This window comes from Cicer arietinum, chromosome 7, assembly GCF_000331145.2.
Source record: "Cicer arietinum cultivar CDC Frontier isolate Library 1 chromosome 7, Cicar.CDCFrontier_v2.0, whole genome shotgun sequence".
Taxonomy (NCBI): Eukaryota; Viridiplantae; Streptophyta; class Magnoliopsida; order Fabales; family Fabaceae; genus Cicer; species Cicer arietinum.
Genome location: NC_021166.2, coordinates 46,530,314 through 46,546,885, shown reverse-complemented (window position 1 = coordinate 46,546,885; position 16,572 = coordinate 46,530,314). Strand labels below are relative to the sequence as shown.

The 16,572-nt window shown below is 31.3% G+C and overlaps 4 non-coding genes and 2 pseudogenes across 4 annotated transcripts; all 6 read left to right on the top strand.

Annotated features, from left to right (window-relative positions):
- Window positions 1-2,361: 2,361 nt before the first annotated feature.
- LOC113787881 (U2 spliceosomal RNA) lies at window positions 2,362-2,557 on the top strand. The gene has a single exon (XR_003474403.1). It is a non-coding gene; the product is annotated as a U2 spliceosomal RNA (small nuclear RNA).
- Window positions 2,558-9,034: 6,477 nt separating this feature from the next.
- On the top strand, window positions 9,035-9,230 carry LOC113787880 (U2 spliceosomal RNA). Its single transcript, XR_003474402.1, has one exon. It is a non-coding gene; the product is annotated as a U2 spliceosomal RNA (small nuclear RNA).
- A 2,282-nt stretch (window positions 9,231-11,512) lies between these two features.
- LOC113787878 (U2 spliceosomal RNA) lies at window positions 11,513-11,708 on the top strand. Its single transcript, XR_003474400.1, has one exon. It is a non-coding gene; the product is annotated as a U2 spliceosomal RNA (small nuclear RNA).
- Window positions 11,709-12,851: 1,143 nt separating this feature from the next.
- LOC113787882 (U2 spliceosomal RNA) lies at window positions 12,852-12,985 on the top strand (annotated as a pseudogene).
- A 1,774-nt stretch (window positions 12,986-14,759) lies between these two features.
- LOC113787879 (U2 spliceosomal RNA) lies at window positions 14,760-14,955 on the top strand. Its single transcript, XR_003474401.1, has one exon. It is a non-coding gene; the product is annotated as a U2 spliceosomal RNA (small nuclear RNA).
- A 424-nt stretch (window positions 14,956-15,379) lies between these two features.
- LOC113787885 (U2 spliceosomal RNA) lies at window positions 15,380-15,501 on the top strand (annotated as a pseudogene).
- The last annotated feature ends 1,071 nt before the right edge of the window (window positions 15,502-16,572 follow it).

Here is a 16,572-nt window from a genome sequence, read left to right as displayed (position 1 = left end):
AAAAAAGGTATATACATTCATCAAACTAAATATACAAATGAGCTTCTTAGGAAGTTTAAGATGAGTGATTGCAAACTTATGGTTACACCAATACACCCTACTTGTTCACTTGAAAAAGATGATTTAGGCGAAAAAGTTGGCCAAAAAACCTAGAGTAATGATATGATCTCAACTTTACCTTATCGCTTCCAGACTTGACATCATGTTTAATGTATATCTATGTGCAAGATTTCAAGATGACCCTAGGGAATCACATTTAACGGTTGTTATGAGAATACCTAACAGGCACTACCAACCTTACCTTGTTCTACAAGAAATCTCTTAAGTACAAGCTGAGTAGATACTGTGATTCTGATTATGTTAGAGATAAACTTGAGAGAAAGAGAACTAGTGACAACTACACCTTTGTTGGTGACAACTTAATATCTTGGTCAAGTAAGAGATAAAACACTATTGCAATGTCAACAGTAGAGGTTAAGTACATTTCAACTACTGATTGCAGTTCTCAACTACTTTGGATGAGGCATCAACTTGAAGACTACAAAATCCTAGAATCCAAAATTCCTATCTATTGTGATAATACTTCTGCCATTTGTCTAGCTAAAAACCATATCTTACATTCTAAAGATAAACACATAGAGATCAAACACCACATCAATAGGGATTTTGTTCAAAGTCTCACTTTCAAGTCTTTTTGTCTGATGACGAAATGAGAGAAATATATTTGATAAAGTAAGGAGGAAATGATACTTAGACTTAAGGGAGCCCTAAGTTAGGGGGAGTCAAAGAAATATAAAGAAAAATTGTTATAAAAAATATCAGTTTTGTCATCATAAAAAAATGGGAGATTGTTGGAACCAAATTGATTTTTTTCTTAGAGTATTGATGATAAAAAAAATATTTTATGAGAACAATATAATTGACTTCAAAGCGTATGAAAGAAGATATGGTCAAGATTTGAAGAACATTTGATCAAGATTTATCTACAACAAAATATGAACATAATCAATCTTAAGAATTTACAAAACCAATCTGAACAAAATACAAATATAATCAAATTAAAGAATTTACAATCTCAATCTAAACAAATTAAGAACATAATCAGTTTGAAGAATTTACAAACCCAATCTGAACAAAATACAATTCAAAATTAAAAAATGACTAAATTGAAGCCCAAGTTTTACCTATAGATAAATACTCAAGGCTGAAAAAGAAAATCATCGAAAAGCAGAAAATAGTAGTCTTAGAGTTCACAGGGAGAAACACTTGTTAGAAATGAGAAATTTTCTCTAAATGTTTTTTTCTTAAAGTGTGAGAGTTATTATGATTATCAGCTTTGTTAGAAACAAACACTTAAAGTTCCAATCTATTGTATCCAATTCGATAGTGGTTTAGTCACTTCTTTAATCTAGGGTTGTTAGGTTGTTGGGAGAAAACATGGTTTGTATGGTTAAGGTGGTTAGTTCCTCAAAAGTTTGGGATTGTCAGGCTATTTGGGAAGACTGACTTGGAGGGTCAGGTGTTTTTTAATTCAAGGTATTTCAATTAGTGGATTAAAGCCTTCTGAATAAGGGATTGGATGTAGCAAAGATTATGGTGAACCAAAATTATTTATGCTTACATTACTTACTGCCTCTAAATTGATACAATGTTGCAGACCGCCGAAGAACTCATGTAAAAATGTGAGAAAAAACCAAACCTATGGAAAAATCGTTATTTAAATCAAAAGATGAGGAAAGAAAAACGATATAAAAAGATGATTTTAGAAAGAAAAAAAATCTTCATTTTTGTTAATTTTCTGACTAAATTACCATATGTACACTCTAAAAAACTACTTCGCTCCGTGTATTTCAATTAACAATAATTCAATCATTGGAATGAGGAATTTGTACAGCCCTATAATCCATACAAAATCGTTAACTCCCATAATTTTTCTTTACCAATATCATTGGGCTTGAGTATGGACTACAGTTGGGTTTTATTGTACCCTAGCTCAACATTTCAGTCACACATTTTTATATCTCATTCTTTGAAGTTAAGGGTACTTATAGGGCCATACAGTCTTACATTCGCTGGATTGTACCCTCTTTGATATGAATCATATGGCAACCTCCTTTGGCGTATTCTTGAGTGCATTTTATGTGGCCATCACCCTGAATTTGTTTAATGTGGTTAGATGCACTCATAATTCACTATCTAATATTTGAATAGAGAATTGTTAGAGACTTGGACAGTTGTTGCATTAGAGTTGAGAAAGCAAGCAATATTATACAACCGATGATTATGTCCCACATTAGCTAGAAGACATATCAAGTACCAAGGTCTTGGCTATAAAATAAGAGTTCATTATCTAAACAAAACATACATTTCTCGGCCTTTTGGCAAAGATCAAGTATAGTATATGTTTTTATCAGTTTAATATCTGATATATGAGCCAATGGTCCACACGATATTAAATTTATTTCTTGAGAGGGATAGTCCACTATAATAGCTTGCTATTGGGTCTCTCGAGTGTCGCATTTGTGTTGCATTACAACATTGGCTTGGCGCACCCCTCCAATTTAGTTAAAGTTAGTTTGCATTAATCATTAAAAAATAGAAAATAAAAAACGTCACACCAAGAAGACAATTAATACAACGTTGCAGACCGTCGAAGAACTCATGAAAAAATGAGAGAAAAATCAAACCTATGGAAACTACTTATTTATATAAGAAGATGAGGAAAGAAAAAAAATCTTCATTTTTGTTATTTGTCTGGCTAAATTGCCCTATGTACACTTTAGAAAAGTATTTTGCTCCGTGTATTTGATCCAACAACTCTTCCATCATTAGAATGAGGAATTTGTCCATCACAATAACCTTTTTCGATGTTGAAAGCCCTGTAATCCATACAAAACCTTTAACTCCAATTTTAATTTAATTTATATATATATATTCATTCAAGTTGATAGAGTACATCAAAGGCACCACAACCTTAAAATCGGTAAAATTTAAAAAGAATTAATCTGTGAACAAACAAGTTAGTAGTATAGAACGTCAGAATACCTACGAATATTCATGTAAGGATTAATCTTCTTACATGAATATTTATAGGCTTTAGAATAAAGATCTAGATAATACTTCCTAGGAAACATCTTCATATTCATGAATATACTATAGACTAATTTCTACGTATATCCCCTTACATTAAATTGAAAAGAAACATAATGAAAAACACAAAATACAATAAATTTCGTCCACATATATGTCATCAAACGTTAGTGAATTTATGATCAAGATAGAAGTTGAATTTGAACTAAAGATATGAATTACGAGTTATAGAGAATTGTCTTATAATTCCAATGCATCATAAATCACATAACTTGGAGTTTTAAAACTTAAGATATGGCTAAAATAAGACAAATATGTCATTTTCAAGAAAACCATAATTGATCTTCCAATATTTGAATCATAACATCACACAAAATAGAAAACAAAAAACTTCACACCAAGAAATCAATTATTACAACATTGCAGGCCGCCAAAGAACTCATGAAAAAATGAGAGAAAAATCAAACCTATCGAAAAATACTTATTTAAATATAAAGATGAGGAAAGAAAGACGATATAAAAATATAATTTAAGAAAGAAAAAAAATCTTCATTTTTGTTATTTGTTTGGCTAAATTGCCCTATGTACACTCTAGAAATGTATTTTGCTCTGCGTATTTGATCCAACAACTCTTCCATCATTATTGGGTCTCTTGAGTGTCGCCTTTATGTTGCACAACTAAACTGGCTTGGTGCACCTCTGTAATTTAGTTAAAGTTAATTTGCATAAATCTTTTCATCTTTTTAATTAAATATTTTTTATTTGAATTCCATCTTTCTAATGGGAAGAGATCACAAAATTATCAAGACTTCAACAAGGATTCTATAAAATATTCTAAACATTTGAGAATTGATTAAACTAATACCAAATAAGTGCTCTTAACACCCCATTTTGAAGCTTTTTTTGGGCTCAACCTTTAAGTATGTATCAACCCACACTATTTAAATGCTTTGCATAATTTTTAAGTATGTATCACAACCCTATTTTAGAAAATTCAATTTTTGTGCTTTGCATAATTTTTTTTTTTTTTTGTATTTTTGAAAAGTTAAAGTTTAGATTTATTTAGAAAAAGGTAAAATTGGTTTCTTATTAAAAAAAAGTGGGAGTAGAAGTATAATTTGGACATTATAAGGTAAATTTTATTTTTCCTTCTAATAGTGTTGGTTTTTATGTCATGCAACCCATTTTTATTTAATTTATTTATTTTTAATATTAAAAATATATACATATAGATATTCATTCAAGTTGATAGAGTACATCAAAGGCAACACAACTTAAAAATCGCTAAAAATTAAAAAGGATGAATCTGTGAACAAACAAGTTAATAGTATAGAACGACCAAATACCTACAAATTGATATGAATTTCAAACCGTTAAAATCAATATGTGAGCCGTAATGATAGAAATAGTGAAAGAAGCCACAATCGGAATGGTTATCCAATTGATAAATCGAAAAGATGCTAAAATCAACTATTGAGGTTTTGGTTGAAAAGTAGATGGACAACGTCACAACAAAACAATGCGCTCTAAAGATGGTTCCAAGTACTCAAAAAGAATAAACTCTCAAAATGATAATGCCTATAATTTCTTTATTTTTTATCCCTTAAAATGGAGTCTTACATGAATATTTATAGGCTTTAGGATAAAGATCTAGATAATACTTTCTATGAAACATCTTCATATTCATGAATATACTCTAGACTAATTTCTATGTTTATACCCTTACATTAAATTGAAAAGAAACATAATGAAAAACACAAAATACAACAAATTTCGTTCACATATATGTCATCAAACGTTAGTGAATTTATGATCAAGATAGAAGGTGAATTTGGACTAAATATATGAATTACGAGTTGTAGAGAAATGTCTTATAATTCCAATGCATCATAAATCACATAACTCGGAGTTTTAAAACTTAAGATATGGCTAAAATAAGACAAATATGTCATTTTCAATTAAACCATAATAAATTTAACAAATCACAATTTTGTTCTTCGTTTGCTAATGGTTCTTTTTTGTAGGTCTCCTTCCACATACTTAAAATACTCGTGATCTCATTCCAAATGTTTTGACGTAATCAAAGTAACTGAAATACTGTAGCGTTGACAACCAAAATCATTGACTGAATTTGTAAAAGATCAAATTGATCTTCCAATTTGAATCATGAACATCACACAAAATAGAAAATAAAAAACTTCACACCAAGAAGTCAATTAAAACAACGTTGCAGGCTGCCGAAGAACTCATGAAAAACTGAGAGAAAAATCAAACCTATGGAAAAATACTTATTTAAATAAAAAGATGAGAAAAGAAAGACGATATAAAAAAATGATTTTAGAAAAAAATAAAATCTTCATTTTTGTTATTTGTCTGGCTAAATTGCCCTATGTACGCTCTAGAAAAGTATTTTGCTCCGTGTATTTGATCCAACAACTCTTCCATCATTAGAATGGGGAATTTGTCCATCACAATAACCTTTTTCGATGTTTAATGCCCTGTAATCCATACAAAACCTTTAACTCCCATCATTTTTCTTGACCAATATCATTGGGCTTGAGTAAGGACTATTGTTGGGTTTTATTGTACCCTAGCTCAACATTGTAGTCACATGTTTTTCTATCAAATTCATTGTACCTTTTTTGATATGAATCACGTGGCAACCTCCTTTGCAGTATTCTTGAGTGCATCTTCTATGGCCATCACCCTGAATTAGTTGAATGTGGTTAGATGCACTCATAATTCACTATGCAATGTTTGAAGAGAGAATTGTTAGAGACTTTGACAGTTGTTGCGTTAGAGTTGAGAAAGAAAGCAATATTATACAACTAATAGTCATTACTAGAAAAAACGCTTTTAGAGACCACATTTTCGGTCACTAAATGGAGAAAATCGGTCACTAAATCCAATAGCGACTGAATTAGTGACCAATTTAAATCATTTGGTAAACTGCTAGTCGCTAGCTGTTGCGACCAAATCGGCGACCATTTTTAGTGACCCATTTAGCGACCGAATTTAGTGACCGATTTAGCGACCGAATTTAGTCACTCAATTTAGTGACCGATTTAGTGACCAAATTTTGTGACTGAATTTGGTGACCGATTTTGAGACTAATTTAGCAACCATTTTGAATTATTATTTTTATTATATATTTAGTCACCAATTCAGTCTCTAAATGTTATTTTTTTTAATTCATTATTTTCATATCCAAAAGAACAATAAAAACAATTTTTTAATTTTATTTCAATATCTAAAAAGTTCATACACCAAAATCATTTAAAAGCACTAATTATTTCACCATATATAACTAAAGAATATAACATATTTACGTAACATTTCTAAGTACTCAGAATAATAGAGATAAAATCTTAGTATAGTTTGCCTTCACAATCTTGTACACATTACTAGTTTTCCTTCACACCAATAAAAGTACACCCCATAAGATAAAAACCATTCAAAATAATAAAATAAACAAACTAACATAGCAATTACAAATTAAAAAAAAATGCCAAATACAATATTTCTTTTATTCAATTATAAAAAAAAAACTAACAGATATAATCAGTGGAAAACTGTCTCTATGTTGTACTGCAGTGGTAGCACTAGGTCATTAGCAATGTAAACATATATAATAAGTGGAAAGCTGCAACTTCATCTCTGAAGTGTTTGAGCAGGTTCTCAATGCTCATAATACCTCTATGATCTTCATTATCCCTGACTTGTACACTCACCTGAAACAATGAAACAACTCTTAATTTCATATAGAGTATAAAAAGACTCAAAAGAAGCCACAACATTAAAAACACATGGGGAAGTTACCATAGAAAAAGTTTATATAAAAACACATGTAACAAACTCAATATACAAATTGGTTCAACCATTTGGCGCTGCAGACAACCTCATCATGTATCACTACATGAGTAATTTGTAATTTGAAAAGCCATAAAAATGTTATCTAATGATATGGAGTATACATCATCACCACAATCTAGTTGTGTAGAAATAATAAAGCCAAGGGTCAGAGCTATGTACTTGCATTGCATAAGCTTGTGATTTCTCGGACAAAATGTTGAGAACACATTCAGCAAGCCATTGAACATTGAGAGGAAGCTCAAATAATTTCTGCCACAACTCCCTTCATATTTACCTTTAAGTCACAAGTGTTAAGCAATTACAAAGAGTAATCAGAGGTGAAAAAGCATTCGAGCAAAATCGTAAAGCTTAACTTAGTAGTTTTATTACCTTGAAGCTTTGAAAAGGATTGAAGCCTTTGAACTCCAATGTCACAGTAACACCAAATCTAATCAAAATCAAAATACAGTCAGTAGCAAACCAAAATACAGTCAACAATTGAACTAATTTGATAGTTGAGATATATACTCAAAAGTCTAAATTGTTAGATTAATCCTATAATGATGTTTGCTTGCAGATAACAGATATAGATCTCCTATAGAAATTACACATTGCAACTGTTGAGACCATTAGATTTACTAATGTCAATGCTCTAATACCAATTTCAAATTTTAAAATCCAAAATCTGATGCTAAGTATTGCATCTATACCCTCAATTTTCCCCAACATAGCTCTATCAAAAAAAGTATGAGTGAAAATAATAAAAATGATTACATGTTGCAGCTGCAGTGAGAGTTAGGATGTCACTTGCACTTGTACCACTCATGGCAGAACCAATAACACTACTAAGATCTTATTTCTTATCTCCCATTGCTTCAGCTACTATCGCACACTAAGCAGCAACCAAAGCAGCAGCAGAAGCTATTGCTGCATCTCTATCTTCAAAGCAAATGTTTAGAAAACAAAATACAAAATACAAAATTTAAGTAGAAATTTAGAAGAAAACTAAGAAATTACCTGAAATTGCGCTTAGAACTCACTAGATGTAGGTTAGGTTCCTGCGATTTGAAAAATAAAATAAATTAAGAAATGAGAAACGATTAGGGTTCATGCGATTTGGGAAAGAAACAGAGAGGCAAAATGAAAAAAGGTCGAAGATGATTAGGGTTCGTGTGGGAGGATGAAGGAGAAAGTGAATGGAGGATGAAGAGAAGGGCGAGAACGAAAAATGGAGGCACTATGGCGAGAACGAAAAATGGAGGTAATAGGGTTTGGGAAGATGAAGGAGAAAACTGGGAACCAAAAATTGGGAACTCAATACTTTACGGTAGATTGAACTATTTTTGGTATTATCATATTTTAACATTTAATGTTATCAGATTTTTAAGTATACTATTTGGGTCAAAATAATTTTTTTTTTTTATGATTTGTTTATTTTTTAAAAAATAAAAAATAATTGATCTCTAAATCGATTACTAAATTTAATTGCTTTTTCTTTTTAATATAGAAATTTAGAAAAATCTAGTTTTAAAAGAAGAAAAAAGAATTTGATTGGTCTCTAAATCGGTCACTAATAAATTAGTCTCTAAATCGGTCGCTAAAATATATTTGTGACCATTTTAGAGACCCGTTTAGTTTTAGTTAACTATTATAAATATTTTGTCTGCAAAAACTATTTCAATTTTTTTAATTAATAAAGAAAATTAAATTATGTAATTAAAAAATAGTTAGCGACTGAAATTTTAGTCGCTAAAATTTAGTTACTATTTTAATTTCTAAATTTTGTTAGCGACCAATTTAGTGACGAAATAATATTTAGTTTCAAAGTTTAAATTTTCAGTCTCTATTTCGGTCGCTAGTGTGAAAGAAATTTTTTCTTTTAGTAACAATTAACTATTGAATTTTTTGTCGATAAAATCCAGTTGCGATTACAGTCTCTATTTCGGTCGCCAGTGTGACTGAAAATATTCGGTCTCTAATCGGTCACTATAGGCGAAAATTCTAGTAGTGAGTTATGACCCACATTGGAGAGAAGACATATGAAGTACCGAGGTCTTGGCTAAAATATAAGAGTTCATTATCTAAACAAAGCATACCTTTCTCGGCCTTTTGGCTAAGATCAAGTGTAGTATTTGTTCTTATCAGTTTAATATGTGATATGTGGGCCAATGGTCCACACGATATTAGATTTATTTCTTCAGGAGGAGAGTCCACTTCAATAGCTTGCTATTGGGTCTCTCAAGTGTCGCATTTGTGTTCCACTACTACATTGGCTTCGCGCATCCCTCCAATTTAGTTAAAGTTAATTTGCATAAATCTTTCCATCTTCTTAATTAAATATTTTTTATTTGAATTCCATCTTTCTAATGGGAAGAGATCACAAAACTATCAAGACTTCAACAAGAATTCTAAAAAACATTTAAAACATTTTAGAATTCCCTCAACTAAAACCAAATAATTGCTCTTAACATCCCATTTGAAGCTTCTTTTGGGCTCAACCTTTAAGTATGTATCTACCCGCACTATTTAAATGCTTTTGCACTATTTTATGAATATTTTACAACATATCCACCAAATTATACCTTTGACAAAACGCTACCCATCATATTCAACTTTGTCTTCCTGAACACAATCACAACCCTATTTTAGAAAATTCAATTTTTGTGTTATGCATAATTTTTTTTGTATTTTTTAAAAATTTAAGTTTAGATTTATTTAAAAAAAGGTAAAATTTGGTTCTTATTAAAAAAAAGTGGGAGTAGAAGTATAATTTGGAGATTATAAGGTAAATTTTATTTTTCCTTTTTATAGTGTTGGTTTTTATGTCATGCAACCCATTTTTATTTAATTTATTTATTTTTAATATTGAAAATATATACATATATATATTCGTTCAAGTGGATAGAGTACATCAAAGGCAACACAAATTTATAATCCCTAAAAATTAAAAAGGATGAATCTGTGAACAAACAAGTTAATAGTATAGAACGACCAAATACCTACAAATTGATATGAATCTCAAACCGTTATAATCAAATTGTGAGCCGTAATGATAGAAATGGTGGAAGAAGCCATAATCGGAATGGTTATCCGATTGATAAATCGAGGAGACGCTAAAATCAACTATAGAGGTTTTGGTTGAAAAGTACAAGGAGAACGTCATAGTAAAACAATGCGCTCTAAAGATGGTTCGAAGAACTCAAATAGAATAAACTCTCAAAATGATAATGCCTATAATTTCTTTATTTTTTATCCCTTAAAATGGAGTCTTACATGAATATTTATAGGCTTCAGAATAAAGATCTAGATAATACTTCCTATGAAACATCTTCATATTCATGAATATACGCTAGACTAATTTCTTCGTTTATCCCCTTACATTAAATTGAAAAGAAACATAATGAAATGCACAAAATACAATAAATTTCGTCCACATACATGTCATCAAACGTTAGTGAATTTGTGATCAAGATAGAAGCTGAATTTGGACTAAATATATGAATTACGAGTTGTAGAGAAATGTCTTATAATTCCAATGCATCATAAATCACATAGCTCGGAGTTTTAAAACTTAAGATATGGCTAAAATAAGACAAATATGTCATTTTCAATAAAACCATAATAAATTTAACAAATCACAATTTTGTTCTTCGTTTGCTAATGGTTCTTTTTTGTAGGTCTCCTTCCACATACTTAAAATACTCGTGATCTCATCCCAAATGTTTTGACGTAATCAAAGTAACTGAAATACTGTAGCGTTGACAACCAAAATCATTGACTGAATTTGTAAATGATCAAATTGATCTTCCAATTTGAATCATGAACATCGCACAAAATAGAAAATAAAAAACTTCACACCAAGAAGTCACTTAATACAACGTTGCAGGCCGCCGAAGAACTCATGAAAAAATGAGAGAAAAATGAAACCTATGGAAAAATACTTATTTAAATAAAAAGATGAGGAAAGAAAGACGATATAAAAATATGATTTTAGAAAGAAAAAAAAAAACCTCCTTTTTGTTATTTGTCTGACTAAATTGCCCTATGTACACTCTAGAAAAGTATTTTGCTCCGTGTATTTGATCCAACAACTCTTCCATCATTAGAATGGGGAATTTGTCCAGCACAATAACCTTTTTCGATGTTTAATGCCCTGTAATCATAACAAAACCTCTAACTCCCATCCTTTTTCTTTACCAATATCATTGGGCTTGAGTAAGGACTGCTGTTGGGTTTTATTGTACCCTAGCTCAACATTTTAGTCACATGTTTTTCTATCAAATACTTTGTACCTTTTTTGATACCAATCACGTGGCAACCTCCTTTGCAGTATTCTTGAGTGCATCTTCTATGGCCATCACCCTGAATTAGTTGAATGTGGTTAGATGCACTCATAATTCACTATCCAATGTTTGAAGAGAGAATTGTTAGAGACTTTGACAGTTGTTGCATTAGAGTTGCGAAAGAAAGCAATATTATACAACTAATAGTTATGTCCCACATTTGAGAGAAGACATATCAAGTACCGAGGTCTTGGCTATAATATAAGAGTTCATTATCTAAACAAAGCATACCTTTCTCGGCCTTTTGGCTAAGATCAAGTGTAGTATCTGTTCTTATCAGTTTAATATCTGATATGTGGGCCAATGGTCCACACGATATTAAATTTATTTCTTCAGGGGGAGAGTCCACTACAATAGCTTGCTATTGGGTCTCTCGTGTGTCGCCTTTGTGTTGCACTACAGCATCGGCTTGGCGCGCCCCACCAAATTTAGTTAAATTTAGTTTGCATTATTCTCTTCATGGATGTTGTCTTACGACACGTTTTTAAATCCAATGGAACTTTTTAATAATTGATTGTTTTTTTTTGTATGTGTAACAATGTTGGCTAGTAGTTTTGGACTCGGGGCTCTCGAGGTGTTCTAGAAAGCAGGACATCACTTTTTGTTTAACATTATAATAATAAAATAAAACATTTATTTTTGATATTAAAGAAAGTCCCACAATTTCAGTTCCATCTTTTTAATTAAATATTTTTTTTTATTTGAGTTCCATCTTTTTGATTAAATTATATTTTTTTTTCTTTCACTTTCCAAGAAATTTGAGTCCTTAAGTCTTATAATGCCGAAATTGCAGTTGTGTGTGTGAGTTTCCGGCGGTATTTCCCATCTCGTCCACAGACCAATTTTTTTTAATGTTTTTATTTCTCTCTCCAAGAAATATACAAGTGACGTTAATGAAAAGTCTTGATTGTTGTGTGTAGTTTTCTTTTAAGCATACATGAAATTTCATATTACAAATCTTCATTTTGTTATTTGTCTGTCTAAATTGCCCTGAGTACACTCTAGAAAGGTATTTTGCTCCGTGTATTTCATCCATCAACTCTTCGATCATTGGAATGGGGAATTTGTCCAACACAATAACCTTGTTCGATGTTGAAAGCCATATAATCCATACAAAACCTTTAACTCCCACCATTTTTCTTTACCAATATCATTGGGCTAGAGTAAGGACTACTGTTGGGTTTTATTGTACTCTAGCTCAACATTTCAGCCACATGTTTTTCAATCTCATTCTTTGAAGGGGAGGGTACTTACAGGGCCTTAAACTCTTACGTTCGCTGAATTGTACCGTCTTTGGTATGAATCATGTGGCAACCTCCCTTGCAGTATTCTTGAGTGCATTTTATGTGGCCATCACCCCGAATTTGTTAAATGTGGTTAGATGCATTCATAATTCACTATCCAATGTTTGAAGAGAGAATTGTTAGAGACTTGGACGGTTGTTGCATTAGAGTTGAGAAAGAAAGAAATGTTATACAACTGATGACTATGTCCCACATTGGCTAGAAGACATATCAAGTACCGAGGTCTTGGCTATAAAACAAGAGTTCATTCTCTAAACAAAGCATACCTTTCTCGGCCTTTTGGCTAAGATCAAGTGTAGTATCTGTTCTTATCAGTTTAATATCTGATATGTGGGCCAATGGTCCACACGATATTAAATTTATTTCTTGAGGGGGAGAGTCCACTACAAAATCAATTGTCAAAAGAGTATGAAATTGGAGTGAAGGAGTTTGTTGAGTTTGCAGTGAAGAAGAAAAGGAAGCAACGAAAACGAAAAATGGAGAAAGGATGGATTTTTGGTTTTCTTGCGTGAACCTGAGGAAGGAGATGGAAATTGGAAATTTCCTTCCTTTCTTTTTCTTTCCTTTGTTTTTCCTTTCTTCCTTTTTCCTTCCTTCCTTTATATACTATTTTCTTTTCCTTTTCCTTCCTTCTAGTTTTCCTTTCTTTTTCCCTCCAAACAAACATATATAAATATAATAAATATAACTTAACAAATATCTCAAAATCTAGATATTTATTAAATTACCGTTTCACCCGAAACGCCTTAAATTCTCCGTAAAGGATTTTCTGCAGTTAAATTCAATTTATTTATCGACGAGAAATTCTAATTGGCATCGAAATATCTTTTTGATTATAAAACTCCAAAATATTATTAACTTTGGCTTAAAAGCCTCCGAGCCAAAATCCAAAATATACCAAAAATACATAAAAGGGTACTTTAAAATTATGGGTCTTACATTCATATTCATGAATATACTCTAGACTAATTTCTAGGTTTATCCCCTTACATTAAGTTTAAAAGAAACATAATGAAATACAATAAATTACGACCACATATATGTCATCAAACGTTAGTGAATTTATGATCAAGATAGAAGCTGAATTTGGACTAAATATATGAATTACGAGTTGTAGAGAAATGTCTTATAATTCCAATGCATCATAAATCACATAACTCAGAGTCTTAAAACTTAAGATATGGCTAAAATAAGACAAATATGTCATTTTCAATAACACCATAATAAATTTAACAAATCACAATTTTGTTCTTCCATTGCTAATGGTTCTTTTTTGTAGGTCTCCTTCCACATACTAAAAATACTCGTGATCTCATCCCAAATATTTTGACGTAATCAAAGTAACTGAAATACTGTAGCGTTGACAACCAAAATCATTGACTGAATTTATAAATGATCAAATTGATCTTCCAATTTGAATCATGAACATCGCACAAAATAGAAAATAAAAAACATCACACCAAGAAGTCAATTAATACAACGTTGCAGGCCGCCGAAGAACTCATGAAAAAATTAGAGAAAAAATAAACCGATGAAAAAATACTAATATAAATAAAAAGATGAGGAAAGAAAGACGATATAAAAATATGATTTTAGAAAGAAAAAAAATCTTCAATTTTGTTCTTTGTCTGACTAAATTGCCCTATGTACACTCTAGAAAAGTATTTTGCTCCGTGTATTTGATCGAACAACTCTTCCATCATTAGAATGGGGAATTTGTCCAGCACAATAACCTTTTTCGATGTTTAATTCCCTATAATCCATACAAAACCTTTAACTCCCATCCTTTTTCTTTACCAATATCATTGGGCTTGAGTAAGGACTGCTATTGGGTTTTATTGTACCCTAGCTCAACATTTTAGTCACATGTTTTTCTGTTAAATTCTTTGTACCTTTTTTGATACGAATGACGTGGCAACCTCCTTTGCAGTATTCTTGAGTGCATCTTCTATGGCCATCACCCTGAATTAGTTGAATGTGGTTAGATGCACTCATAATTCACTATCCAACGTTTGAAGAGAGAATTGTTAGAGATTTTGATAGTTGTTGCATTAGAGTTGCGAAAGAAAGCAATATTATACAACTAATAGTTATGTCCCACATTGGAGAGAAGACATATCAAGTACCGAGGTCTTGGCTATAATATAAGAGTTCATTATCTAAACAAAGCATACCTTTCTCGGCCTTTTGGCTAAGATCAAGTGTAGTATCTGTTCTTATCAGTTTAATATCTGATATGTGGGCCAATGGTCCACACGATATTAAATTTATTTCTTCAGGGGGAGAGTCCACTACAATAGCTTGCTATTGGGTCTGTCGAGTGTCGCCTTTGTGTTGCACTACTACACTGGCTTGGCGCACCCCACCAATTTAGTTAAAGTTAATTTGCATTCCATCTTTTTAATTAAATATTTTTTATTTGAATTCCATCTTTCTAATGGGAAGAGATCACAAAACTATCAAGACTTCAACAAGGATTCTAAAAAACATTTAAAACATTTGAGAATTCCCTCAACTAATACCAAATAAGTGCTCTTAACATCCCATTTTGAAGCTTCTTTTGGGTTCAACCTTTAAGTATGTATCTACCCGCACTATTTAAATGCTTTTGCAATATTTTATGAAAATTTTACAACATATCCCCCAAATTTTACCATTGACAAAATGCTACGCATCATATTCAACTTTGTCTTCCAGAACACAATCACAACCCTATTTTAGATAATTCAATTTTTGTGTTCCGCATATTTTTTTTTTTGTATTTTTGTAAAATTTAAGATCAAGTGTAGTATACCTTATTCGGCCTTTTGGCTAAGATCAAGTGTAGTATCTGTTCTTATCAGTTTAATATGTTGAATATTATGACCTCGAAATAATCGGAATGTATCAGTTCTTTAAGAAATTAAATCAATTTCATACACACAGTGGAATTAAATTGCGGCATACAAGATTAGCAATTACAAGTAGATGGATAAGAGATTAACCAAGATGCATGCGAGTCAAATTTCCAGTTTAAACAATATTACCTAACACAGAATATGTTTAACATGCATCTAATATTAATCACACATACAAATATTGCAAGATAGAAAATTAAAGGAGTTAAGGGTTAGAGAAGATTGCACCAAGAATTTATCCTGGTTCAGTTGTCAACGAGACAACCTACATCCAGTCCTGACAATCCAATCGGATTTTAGATTTTCTTCTCCAATAGAAAGAATCAATTACAGATTGTCCAGTTTCATCGCCGAAACCTATCTATCTCTAATGATCTCTTTCCTATTGATCACCCTCTGATCCTTGTAGACACTCAGCAGTCTAACACAGAATCAAAGTACGACTCCTTCTTGTTGAGCTCTCTCACCCAAGAAGGTAGCCACCAGTTTCAAGCTGGCTTTCTCGCTTTCGTTTCTTTTCAAAGTATTATTACAAACTGAATAAAAGAAGAACAAAAAGAAGTCTTCAATCTTGATCAATGTGACTTCTCACGAATCTGGATATTCAAGGATTGTTCATGAGAACATTGTCTTTTCTCTCAAGATTACTTTTCCAGCTCTCTCATTGATTATTGATAATCTTTTTTGGCTGTGATCTGTAAAAGCAATCTCAGTATGTTAACAATGTGTTGTTGAGAGTTCTTTTGTATATCAAGAATATTCAAAGTGTTTATCAGATTGTTATTGAGAGAATGATTGAAGACAGTTTATATAGTTTCTGAAAAACATCTTAAAAAATCGATTTGCCAATCGATTCCTTAAAGTTGTAAAACAGGTCTAATCGATTTGCCAATCGATTATCGCGTGTCTTGTTTTTCTTGAATCTTGAAACTACATAAGCCAATCGATTTACCAATCGCTTCTTTAAACAAAACTCTTTTCAGTGATTATGTTAAGACTTATATGCATCGATTTCGTAATCGGTTGCAGGTATTATGTTCAAAGTAAAAATCACACCAATCGATTTCGTAATCGATTTATTAAGTC